Below are 13,342 nucleotides of genomic sequence, written 5' to 3'. Positions count from 1 at the left end.
ATACAGTGTCATATTAGTTTCAGGTGTACAATATAGTGATTCAACATTCTATACGTTACTCAGTGCTCATCATGAGTGTACTCTTAATCCCCTTCACCTCTTTCACCCACTCCCCCTGCCCCCCACAGGCAATCACCAGTTCTCTATATTTAAGAGTCTGGTCTTTTTGTCTGTCTCTTTTTCCTTGTTTGGCTTCTTAAATTCCACAAATGAGTGAAATCATATGGTATTTGTCTTTCTTTGACTGACTTATTTCACTTAGCATTATACCCCCTAGATGTATCCATGTTGTTAAAAATGGCAAGATTTCATTTTTTATGGATGAGTAATATTCCAGTGTGTGTGTGTGTGTATAATTTTCTTTATTCATTCCTCTATCAATGGACACTTGAGTTTCTTCCATATTTTGGCTATTATAAATAATACTGCAATAAACACAGGAGTACATAAGAATAAGAATCTTTTCATGAAGACAGGAGAGTCAGAATGTTTGTGAGTGTTGATTAGGCTGGCATGGCTGCTTGTGAAGGAGGGTAGGGATATAGGTTAGATGTTGTAATACATACTATTTTGATTATGAAGCAGGACAGAATGTGAGTGGTGGATTGCCAGTGGGAGAGAAAGAGGCAAAAGAAGAAATGGGGGGCAGGGGCTACAGGAAAGACCTGGCTCTGGGGCTGGCCCTCATTGTAGAGGTCTGTTGACACAAATTCCAGGAGGACACATGACCTGGGACTGAGATCAATACCAGTTGAGCTTGCTTTAGAGAATGGACACCGTGGCTGGAATCTCTAGGCAAAACTCTCAAGCGTAGCCGACAATGGAGGTGCATTACTGTTTCAGGAAGTGTTTGAAATAGATCCCACTTGGTGGTTTGAGTTTCCATGGAAACATTTTTAGTCTCATTAAGAACATTTTGGCAATATTTAGGCATGGTGTTTGGGCCCCAGTCAAGCAGGAAGTCCGGGTTTACGCCATAATTGGTAAAGGAATTGAATTAGAATCAGAACCTTGTGGCAGATGTAAAGTCAGTCCAATAAAGCATGGAGTCAGGGATTAAGAGACAGGCTGTAATTCCATAAATACGTCCCAGACTTACTAGATATTAGCCTGAGAGCAACAAAATTCATTCTATTCACCAGGAAATAATGGGGATGAAGTTTCTAAAATACATTATTTAACCATAATTGGACCAGGGACTCGGCATGACTCAGCCAGAGCTAAAGATTCTTGTGCCAGCTGCTGGTGGGATATAATGTTAGAAATATAGGTTGGATTCAGACTGTGAATGGCCTTAAAAACTATGTGTTTTATATGTACGTGGAGTGATATCACAGTATCTTTCAGAATCATCCAGAAATGATAGAAAATGGCTTCATTTTTTCCTTAGTCCATAGTAATAGAAGTCTAGAAACAGGCCCACACATACACAATAACTTGATTTACAACAAAGGCAGCTATGCAGTGCAGCAGCGGAAAGAATGGCCTTTTCAGTCAATGATACTGGGTCCATTAGACATTAATGTGGAAAAAAAGAAATCTTGAACTCTGCCTAATGCCATACATAAATATCAGTTCTAGATGGACTATAATTCTAAATGTAAAAGGGAACATAAGAGAATAGCTTCAGGGCCTTGGGGTAATCAAAAATTTTTTAACACAGTACTAACACTAACCATAAAGGAAAAAATAATTTGATTATATTAAAATTAAGAACTTTTGTTCACAAGAATCCAACATTAAGAGGGTGAAAGGCAAACCACCAACTGATAGAAGGTATTTTCTTTTTCTTCTTTTTTTCTTAAAGGTTTTATTTTATTTTACTTTTTTAAGTCGGCTCCACACCCAACATGGGGATTGAACTCACGGCTCTGAGATCAAGAGTTGCATGTTCTTACGACTGAGCCAGCCAGGCACCCTTGAAGATATTTTCAATACATATAGCAAAAAAGATGCATATCTAGAATATATAAAGAAGCCTCATAAGTAAATAAGAGACCTGCAACTCAGTAGAAACAGGGCAAAAGAGGCACTTCACAAAAGAGAATATCTGAATAAATACAATACAACAATACCTCCTCTAGAATGGCTAAAATGAAAATGTTATTACTAAGTGTTGGTTGGTAAGGATGTGGAGTAGCCAGAACTTTCCTACACTGCTGGTGAAAGCGTAAACTGGTACCACCACTTTGGGAGACCATTAGCCAGAAATTTGTAAAGCCAAACATAGGCATTACCTATGAAACTACAATTTTACTTCTGGGTATTTACATAAAATGTGTATATATGAGCACCAAAAGCCATGTACAAAAGAATGTTCATAGCAGCATTATTTGTAAGAGCTCAAAACTGCAAACAACCCAAATGTCCATCAACAATAGAATGGATAAATGAGCTTACGTAGTTCTGTATGTCAGTTATAGCTCAATAAAACAGAAAAAAATAAAAGTACTACCCCTTCCCTGGAAAGGAGCAACTCAATGTCTTGTCAATTGTTGAAATTAAAAACCAATCTGAGATCTCTACATGGTATTTCTTTCTACTCCAGTTCTCTTGTGATCCCCTCAAGGACTAATTATAAAGTTAAGCTTTCACAAGTGCTAAATGAAATAGTGTGGAGGAAAAAAGGAGGTAGTGGAAAAAAGGGGAGGTAGTTAACACATGTTGATATACACAGGACATAGCAGGAAACAACATGTAGGTAGAGGTTGTACTTGTTGTTTACAACCAGTTGTAAGGCTAAAGCAGGTTTTTATGATTTTCCTCTTCCACTGTATTTGCTTTGCCTCCAGTCAGTAAACCTCCTGGCTGGAATTCTTTACCCAGTGGGGTGACCTAAACTTTTATTCTTGGAGTATCTGAGCTCCTGGTGATCCTGTCTTCATGGAGTTGCAGTAATCTTTCATTAATGTTGATGCTGGATCTAGGGAACCTCCAGGGATCAATTTATATTCCTAGTTTGAAACAATGGTACATGAGGCAAGAATTAGCTCTCCCCAGAGTATATTTCCTAGGTATAAAGGAGATCCTGCTTCTTTACACCTAGGATATGGTGGCAGATGTAGCTGTTGAGAAGGGTCATGTGGGATTAGAAATGATTCCTGTTTAACTTTTTGGGTTCCTACTCTTTTCTTAATCAATATCTTAAATTTTACATAGTAGACATGTAACCACAAGTGGCCAAGTCAACTGACATTTTAATTTAATTTAATTAATTAAATTTATTATTTTTTTAGAGGCAGAAAGTGTGCAAGCTGGGGTGGGGGACAGAGGGAGAGGGAGAGAGAGAGATGGAGTGCTTGATCTCACGACCCTGAGATCACCTGAGCCGAAATCTAGAGTTGGAGTCTTAATCAACTGAGCCACCCAGGTGCCCCTCAACTGACATTTTAATTCAGCAGTTTTTTGAATCAATCTTCAAATTTGGTTTTACAATGCTCAAAAAGCTGAAGAACAGAATACTAGAAATTTCCTAGAATTCTTACTGTGCCTTGAAATGAAACAGATTTGAGGTTGTCCTCTCTCTTCCTGTTATTCATTACCGCTAAAAACGATCCTTCCACCTCTCAGGCTATAATTTCACACTGTTAATTTTTCATATCTTCCATCTTGTCCTTTGATAGGTGCTTTGCAAGCATCCAAAGCCCTGTCCTCAATGAGCAAGAAATAACTCGAATAGCTATTTAACCCTCCTGAGCTCTTGACTTTCAGATTACCATTTATGAATACTATAGAATTGCCACTACTTTTGGCCCTAACTAGCCAAGGTAATAAAAAAAAAATCAGATTCCCCATTTTCCTGAGAGTTTGTTACCCTTAACCTACCTTTAACATCAGTTTCTGTAAGACACATTGTCTTCAACTGAAGCCTAGGTAGAAAAGAAAAGGCAATTATTGGAAGGATATGGAGGGTTCCTTGGCCACGTACCAATGCACCGTAGTCAGGAAGCTGGGAAGAAATCTCTTTTTGGCTTCTGTAGTAGGATGTTGGGGCCCCACCTTCACTTATATTTAGATAATGGGTATTTTCCAAATCCAGGGTGGGAACTTAAATGATATATAGCTAAAACAAAAGTAAGCACACAAAACATCCCACAAAAATGTCCACTGCGTTTTCAACTTCTTTCTTCTAGATTTCAGAATTTTTCAGTTGACACTTTGAGGATTTTTTTGTAAGACATCACATTGCTTGCACATATTATTGTCTGTTTTCCCCCCAATATTTATACCTAATTATAAAAATTAAAACTTTCTAGAAATTTCCAAGAAATACTAGTGTATTGGTAGTGTATTCTTATGTTGATTCTCATTTTTTTTAGGAATGTAATTAACATAAAACACCATATTAGTTAATTTCAGGTGTACAATATGACTTGATATTTGTATATATTGCAAAATGATCATCACGGTAAGTCTAGTTAACATCTGTCACCATACAGAGTTAGAAAAAAAAATTTCTTTCTTACGATGGGAACTTTAAAAATCAATTCTCAAGAAAATGCAAAACAGGATTATTAACTAGAGTCATCATGCTGTACATTACATCCCCATGATTTATTTAATTGGGAAATTTGTACCTTTTTATCTCTCTTACCCATTTCACCCCGCTATCCTCCACCTCTGGCAATCACCAATCTATCTGTTCTCTGTATCTATGAGCTTGATTTGTGTTGTTTTGGTTTGGTTCATAGGTTCCATATATAAGTGAGATTATATGGTACTTGTCTTCCTCTTTCTGGTTTATTACACTTAGCATAATGCTTTCAAGGTCCATCATGTTGTTGCAAATGGCAAGATTTCATTCTTTTTTATGGCTGAATAGTATTCCATTCTATGTGTGTGCATATATATGTACGTATATATATGTACATATATGACATTTTCATCATTCATTCACTGATGACTACTTAGATTGTTCCATATCTTAGCTATTGTAGTGCTGTGATGAACATGGGCAGAGTGGGGGGTGGCATATATCTTTTCGAGTTAGTGCTTTTGTTTTCTTCAGATAAAGACCCAGAAGTGCGATTGCCGGATCATATGGTAGTTTCATTTTTAATTTTGTGAGGAAACTCCATACTGTTCTCCATAGCAGCCACACCAATTTACATTCCCACCAACAGTGCACAAGGGCTCCTTTTCTCCAAATCCTCACCAAGACTTGTTAATTTGTCCTCATTTTTAATGAAAATGCTTCTGATGAATATTTTTTGTTGAGTGTGATAACTATTGGCTTGGTATTGTTTTAAAATAATGTGTGAAGGGGCGCCTGGGTGGCACAGCAGTTAAGCGACTGTCTTCGGCTCAGGGCGTGATCCTGGCGTTGTGGGATCGAGCCCCACGTCAGGCTCCTCCGCTATGAGCCTGCTTCTTCCTCTCCCACTCCCCCTGCTTGTGTTCCCTCTCTTGCTGGCTGTCTCTATCTCTGTTGAATAAATAAATTAAATCTTTAAAAAAATAAAATAAAATAAAATAAAATAAAATAAAATAAAATAAAATAAAATAATGTATGAAATATTCTGTTCCTAGTGTATTAGTTTAAAATCAGGAGTGGGAATAATATTCTACCAAATGATTTTTAAATGTCTGTTGAGATGATCCTACATTTTATCTTTGGTAAATTTGTATCAATACATTTTCTTGCTTTCACCTATCTTTGCTTTCTTAGAATAAATCTCAGTTATGGTGTAGTATTCTTTACTGTAGTCTGGATTTGATTTGCTATTATTTCATTTAGAATTGTTGCTTCTATATGCCTGTGGAAGAGGCCTCTGTGGATCTCTCTTTTCTTTTCTTTTCTTTTCTTTTCTTTTCTTTTCTTTTCTTTTCTTTCCTTTCCTTTCCCTTTTTCTTTTCTTTCTTTCTTTCTTTCTTTCTTTCTTTCTTTCTTTCTTTCTTTCTTTCTTTCTTTCTCTTTCTCTCTCTCTCTCTTCCTTTCTTTCTTTCTTTCTCTCTTTCTTTCTTTCTTTCTCTTTCTCTCTCTCTTTCTTTCTCTCTCTCTTTCTTTCTTTCTTTCTTTCTTTCTTTCTTTCTTTCTTTCTTTCAAGATTTTGTTTATTTATTTGACAGAGAGAGACAGCAAAAGAGGCAATATAAGCAAGGGGAGTGTGAGAGGGAGAAGTAGGCTTCCCACCTAGCAGGGAGCCCAGTGCCAGCTCAATCCCAGAACCCTGGGATCATGACCTGAGCTGAAGGCAGACGCTTAATGGCTGAGCCACCCAGGTGCCCTCTTTCTTTTCTTTTCTTTCTTTCTTTCTTTCTCTCTTTCTTTCTTTCTTTCTTTCTTTCTTTCTTTCTTTCTTTCTTTCTTTCTTTCTCTTTCTTTCTTTCTTTCTTTCTTTCTTTCTTTCTTTCTTTCTTTCTTTCTTTCTAGGAGGAGGGGGTGTTTGGTCAGAGTTTGAGTTCAATGATCCAGCCATTGCACTACTGGGTATTTACCCCAAAGATACAGACGTAGTAAAGAGAAGGGCCATATGCACCCCAATGTTCATAGCAGCATTGTCCACAATAGCTAAATCGTGGAAGGAGCTGAGATGCCCTTCAACAGATGACTGGATTAAGAAGTTGTGGTCCATATATACAATGGAATATTATTCAGCTATCAAAAAGAATGATTTCTCAACATTTGCTGCAACATGGACGGCACTGGAGGAGATAATGCTAAGTGAAATAAGTCAAGCAGAGAAAGACAATTATCATATGGTTTCTCTCATCTATGGAACATAAGAACTAGGAAGATCGGTAGGAGAAGAAAGGGATAAAGAAAGGGGGGGTAATCAGAAGGGGGAATGAAGCATGAGAGACTATGGACTCTGAGAAACAAACTGAGGGCTTCAGAGGGGAGGGGGTTGGGGGAATGGGATAGGCTGGTGATGGGTAGTAAGGAGGGCACATATTGCATGGTGCACTGGGTGTTATATGCAACTAATGAATCATCGAACTTTCCATCAAAAACCAGGGATGTACTGTATGGTGACTAACATAATATAATTTAAAAAATATTAAAAAATAAATAAATTCCTAAAAAAAAAGATAATACTAGTGTTGTAAGAGTGACTTGGAAATTTGCCATCTTTTTCTATATGCTAGAATAATTTTCTAAGGGAATCGTGTTCTGTGAATATTAAGAAACCAAAACACTTAACTGTAAAAATAATCTAGTCTTATGTCTCTTTGGGAGAAATACTTTGACAACTACTTCATTTTCTTCCATGGTTCATTGGTCTACTTAGGTTTTATCTGGTTTAATTTTCATAACTTATATTTTCCTAGTAAGTCAATCACAGTTCAAAATTTATTGGAATCATGTATATAATAATCTAATATAATTTAAAAACATTTTTCCATTTTTGTGTATAACTTTTCTCATAACTAATGTTGGGCATTGCTTTCTCTTTTCATTTTATCTGTGCATTTTTGCTTTCCCATTTTTCTCTTGGTATGTCCCATAAAGTTGTCTCTTCTGAATCATCTCTTATATTTGTAAATGTCCTTATAATCTACTAATTCCTATTTTCTAACTGTTTCTAGTTTTGTTAATTCTTTCATCCTACTTTCCTTGTCATTTTTTTCAAATATTTTAAATTTAATGCTTAATTTGTTTTCTGCTTATGTCATATATAATAAAGGGTATCAATTTGCTGAAGATGGATAGTTGCCCCTCAAAAAATTTTACTTTCTTTAAAGAGTATCTTGTAATCATAACTTTTTTTCTCCTTCAGCTAGCTATTTTGATGTTTAAAATTTCATTAGGAATTTTTGAGTATTTATCTAGGAGTATAAATGCTGAGTCATATGATAATTTTGTTTAACTTTTTTAAAAAACATTTTTAAAAATTTAAGTATAGTTGGCACAAAATGTTACATTAGTTTCAGGTATACAAGTTGGTGATTTGACAAGTTTATACATTATGCTCTGTTCACCACAGATATAGCTACCATCTGTCCTATTGTATCACTATTACAATATCATTGATGTACTCCTTATGCTGTACCTCTTATTCCCATGACTTATATATTCCATAAGTGGAAGCCTGTATCTCTCTCTGCTCTTTGCCTATTTTGCCCAACCTCCCACCTGCCTCCCCTCTGGCAACCATCAATTCGTTCTCTGTATTTATAGTTCTGATTTGTTTGTTTATTCCTTTTTTTAAGATTCTATTTATGAGTGGAGTCATATGGTAGGTATTTGTCTTTCTCAGTCTTATTTCACTTAGCATAATACCCTCTAGGTCCATCCATGTTGTCTCAAATGACACGATCTCAACCTTTTTTATGGCTGAGTAATATTCCTGCGCGCGCGTGTGTGCGCGCGCGCGCGTGTGTGTGTGTGTGTACCATATTTTCCTTATCCATCTGTCTATCAATAGACACTTAGGTTGCTTCCATGTCTTGGCTATTATAAATAAACATTGGGGTGCATATAACTTTTTGATTTAGTGTTTTTGCTTTCCCTGGGTAAATAACCAATAGTGCAATTATTGGATCATTTGGTATTTCTATTTTTTTTTAAGGATTTATTTATTTTATTTTTAAAGATTTTTTAAAGATTTTTGAGGGGGAGGGGCAGACGGAGAGGAAGAGAGAATCCCAAGCACACTCCATGCTGAGTGCAGAGCCTGATGTGGAGCTTCATCTCAAGACCCTGAGATCACAACCTGAGCCAAAACCAAGAGTTGGACACTCAACTGACTGTGCCAACCAAGCACCCCTGGTATTTTTAATTTTTAAATTAAATATTTTTAATTTTTTGAGGAAACTCCATGCTGTTTCCCACAGTGGCTGTACCAATTTACTTTCCCACCAACAGTGCATGAGGGTTCCTTTTTCTCCACAGCCTCACCACACTTGTTGTTTCTTGTCTTCTTGATTTTAGTTATTCTAACAGGTGTGAAGTGGTGTCTCATTCTCGTTTTGATTTGCATTTCCCTGATGATTAGTGGTGTTGAGCATCTTTTCATATGTCTTTTGCCCATCTGTATGTCTATATGTCTATTCAGGTCCCCTGACCAGTTTTTAATTGGATTGTTTGCTTGTTTTGGTGTTGTTTGGCTTGTTTAGAGTTGTATAAATTCTTTTTTTAAAAAGATTTTATTTATTTATTTGAGAGAGAGAGAGAGAAAGAGCGAGTGAGCAGGGGGATGAGCAGAGGGAGAGGGACAAGCAGTGAACCTCAGCAGGCAATCCTTTCCCATCATCACTTCTTCCAGAATCATTCCCTGACCCCTCCCCTCAAAATATACTCCAGAGAATCTGGTATAGTCTGAGCCAAAAAAATCTCCATCATAATTTGATCTTCTCAACCAAAGTTTTGAACTCACTAAATGCAGTCTTCTTTACCAATATAGATGCCTCTTATTTCTTTTTCTCATCTGATTACTACAGCTAGGATTTCTAGTACTATGTTGAATAAAAATGGTGAGAATAGATATCCTTGCCTTGTTCCTGACCTTAGAGGGAAAGTTCTCAATTTTTGCCCATTGAGTATGATGTTCGCTGTGGGTTTTTCATATATGGTCTTTATTATGTTGAGTTGTGTTCCTTCTAACTTCATTTTGTTGAGTTTTTATCATGAATGGATGTTGAATCTTGTTAAATGGTTTTTTTTTTGCATTTATTGTGATTATCATAAGATTTTATTCTTTTGTTGATGTGGTATATGACATTGATTGATTTGCAACCATCCTTATATCCCAGGAATAAGTCCTACTGATCATGGTGAATAATCTTTTTAATGTATTATTATATGCAGTTTGCTAATATTTTGTTGAGGAGTTTTGCATGTATGTTCATCAAGGATTTTGGCCTATAGTTTTTTTGTGTGTGTGTCTTTGTCTGGTTTTGTTATCAGGGTAATTCTGGTCTTATAGAATGCAATTGGAAGCTTTCCTTCCTCTTCTGTTTTGGAATAGTTTGAAGAAAATAGGTTTTAACTCTTCTTTAAATGTCTGGTAGAACTCACTTGTGAATCTCTGTGGTCCTGGACTTTTATTTTTTGACAGTTTTCAATTTCATTAGTTTTAATTTGTTGTTAATATTTTCTATTTCTTCCTGGTTCAGTTTTGGAAGATTGTATGGTTCTAGGAATTTATCCATTTCTTTGAATTTTTTATAGTATTTTTTGTATTTTTGTGGTATTAGTTGTTACTTCTCTCTCATTTCTGATTTTATTTCTTTAAATCCTTTCCTCTCTCTTTTTTAAAAGATTTTATTTATTTATTTGAGAGAGAGAGAGAGAGAGTGAGAACACGTACACATGAAAGAAGGGGAGAGGCAGAGGGAGAGTGAAGCAGAATCCCCACTGAGCAGGGAGCCTGACATAGGGCTATTCCCAGGACCCTAAGATCATGACCTGAGCTGAAGGCAGATGCTTAACCATCTGAGCCACACAGGTGCCCCCTTTCACTTTCTTGATGAGTCTGGCTAGGGGTTAGTCAATTTTGTTTATCTTTTTCTGTTTTATCTTTATTTTTCTGGGTTTTTTTTTTTTTTTTGTCTCTATGTTATTTATTTCTGTTCTGACCTTTGTTATTTCCTTTCTTCTATGTTTTGTTTATTCTTTTTCTAGTTCTTTTAGGCACAAAACACAGGCCTGGAACCCACAAACTCGATATCAAGAGTTGCACACTCCACTGACATGCCAGCCAGGTGCACCTATTTGAGTTTTTTTCTTGTTTCTTGAGGAAGACCTGTGTTATTATATACTTCCCTCTTAGAACTGCTTTCACTGTGTCCCTTAGATTTTGGACCATTTTGGTTTTATTTTCATTTGTGTCCATGTATTTTTTTAAATTTCTTTGATTGCTTCATTGACCCATTGGTTGTTTAGTATCATTTTTAGTCTCCACATGTTTGTGTTTTTTCCAATGTTTTTCTTGTGAATTATTTCTAGTTTCATACTCTTGTGGTTGGAAAAGAAGCCTGGTATGATTCAATCTTCTTAAATTTATTGAACCTTGTTTTATGGCCTAATATGTGATCTATTCTGGAGAATGTTCCATGTGCACTTGAAAAGAATGTGTATTCTGTTGCTTTTAGATGTAATGTTCTCTATGTATCTGTTATGTCCATCTGGTCCAATGTGTCATTTAAAGATGTTGTTTCCTTACTGATTTTCTGTTTGGATGATTTATTCATTGATGTGAGTGGATTAGGAAAGTCCCCTGCTATTATTGTATTACCATCAATTTCTCTGTTTATGTTTATTAATATTTGCCTTATGTATTTAGGTGCTCCCAGTCTTGGGTGTGTAGATACTTACAATTGTTATATCCTCTTGTTGGATTGATCCCTTTATCATTATGTAATTCCCTTCTTTGTCTCGTTACAGTCTTTGTTTTAAAGTCTATTTTGTCTGACACAAGTATTGCTACCCTGGCTTTTTCTCCTTTCCATTTCCATGGTGAATGTTTTCCATCCCTTCACCTTTAGTGTGTGCACATTTTTAGGTCTGAGGGGAGTCTCTTCTAGGCAGCATGTAGATGGGTCTTGTTTTTTTAGCCCTTCTGCTACTCTATGTCTTTTGATTGGAGCATTTAGGTCATTTACATTTAGGCCACTTACATTTAAGTATGTATTTATTGTCATTTTAAAAATTTGTTTTCTGGTTGTTTTTGTAGTTCTTTGTTCTGTTCTCTTTGTGATGGATGAGTATCTGTAGTGTTTTGTTTGGCTTTCTTTTTATATTTTGTGTATCTATCATAGGTTTTGGGTTTGTGGTTACCATGAGGTTCATGTACAATATCCTAAGTAAATAACAGTCCATATTAATTCAATGATCATTTAAGTTCAAATACATACTTTAAAAAAAGGGGGGGATCTTCTTTCCCCCTTTATCTTCCCTTTTTACCTCCTTCCGCACATTTTATGTATATTTTGTCATGTTTTACATATTTTAATTCATATTTTTCTCGTCTTATTATGGCTATTTCTTTTCCACTTAAAGAAGTCCCTTTAACATTTCTTGTAAGGCTAATTTGATGGTGATAAACTCCTTTTTCTTTTGTTTGTCTGAGAAACTATCTCTCCTTCAAATATGAATGACAACCTTATTGGGTATTCTTGGTTGTTGATTTTTTCCTTCCATCTCTTCAAATATATCATGCCAGTCCCTTATGGCTTACAGTTTCTGCTGAAAAATTTACTGATAGTCTTATAACTTTTCCCTTGTGGGTAACTTTTTTCTTTCTTGCAGCTTTTAAGATTCTTTTTGTTTTCTTTCTGCTTTTAAGAATCTCTATATCTTGTTTGGAACTTTCTGTGCTTCTTGGACTTGGATGTCTATTTCCTACCCTAGGTTAGGGAAGTTTAGTTATTTGTTCAAATACATTTTCTACATCTCTTTTTCTTCTTCTGGGACCCCTATAATGCAAATGTTTGTTTGCTTCATGTTGTTCAAGAGATCTCTTAATCTATTCTCATTTTTTCCTCTTTTGCTGTTCGGTTTGTGTGCTTTTTATTATCCTATCTTTTAGATCCTGTTATGTTCTTTTGCATCTTCTAATCTAGTATTGATTCCCTCTAGTGTGTTTTTTACTTCAGTTATTCTATTCTTCAACTATGATGGATTCTTTTCAATATCTTCTCTTTATTGAAGGTCTCACTGAGTTCTCTAGTCCTTTTCTTCAACTCAGTATCTTTGTGATCATTACTCTAAATTCCTTATCAGGCATGTTGCTTGTCTGTTTCATTTTTCTTTTTCTTAGTTTTTCTTCTTGTTCTTTCTTTTGGAATATATTCCTATCTCCCCATTTTACTTGATTTTCTGTTTGTTTCTATGAATTAGGTGAAATAGCTACTTCTCCTAAAGTTGAAGTTGTGGTCTTGTGTATGGTGTCCCCTATGCAGATTATGTGTGTTTAGTGACTTCTGCGGGCTAGCTGGATATACTAGTTATTCTTTTGAACTGTGGCATGTCTCCATTTCTCTTGCTGTTCTATCTTTATTGTTCAGTAGCTGTTCAGTCAGTCCTCAGTTCTTCAGGAGCAATTGTTCTGTTAATCGATGTGATTTGGCATGTTCCCTGGAGGAGGTGAGGTCGTTCTTCTACATCACCATCTTGAACTGGAAACTCTGTTTAATTTTTTGAAGTGCCAGACTGTTTTCTACAGCTGCTGTTCCATTTTACACTCCCACCTGAAATTTATAAGTTGTGATTTTTACACATCTGAGCCAATATTTAGTATTGTCCTTTTAAAAAATAGTATAGCTATCATAGTGGATGTAAAGTATCTTATTGTGGTTTAGTATTTCCCTGAAGACTTAGGACTTGAGCAGGTTTGCATGTATTGCTGGTCATTTGTGTATCTTCTTTGGAGTAATGTTTATTTAGAGACTACTATTA

General features: G+C 35.7%; 1 long non-coding RNA gene across 1 annotated transcript in view; it reads left to right on the top strand.

Annotated features, from left to right (window-relative positions):
* Window positions 1–13,342, top strand: part of LOC123800453 (uncharacterized) — a 62,733-nt gene that overhangs the window by 29,316 nt on the left and 20,075 nt on the right. The gene's annotated exons all lie outside the window — the stretch shown is intronic.

The sequence above is a fragment of the Ursus americanus genome, chromosome 9 (assembly GCF_024610735.1).
Source record: "Ursus americanus isolate L20-20 chromosome 9, mUrsAme1.1.p, whole genome shotgun sequence".
NCBI lineage: Eukaryota > Metazoa > Chordata > Mammalia > Carnivora > Ursidae > Ursus > Ursus americanus.
This window is presented reverse-complemented; position numbering and strand designations above follow the sequence as displayed.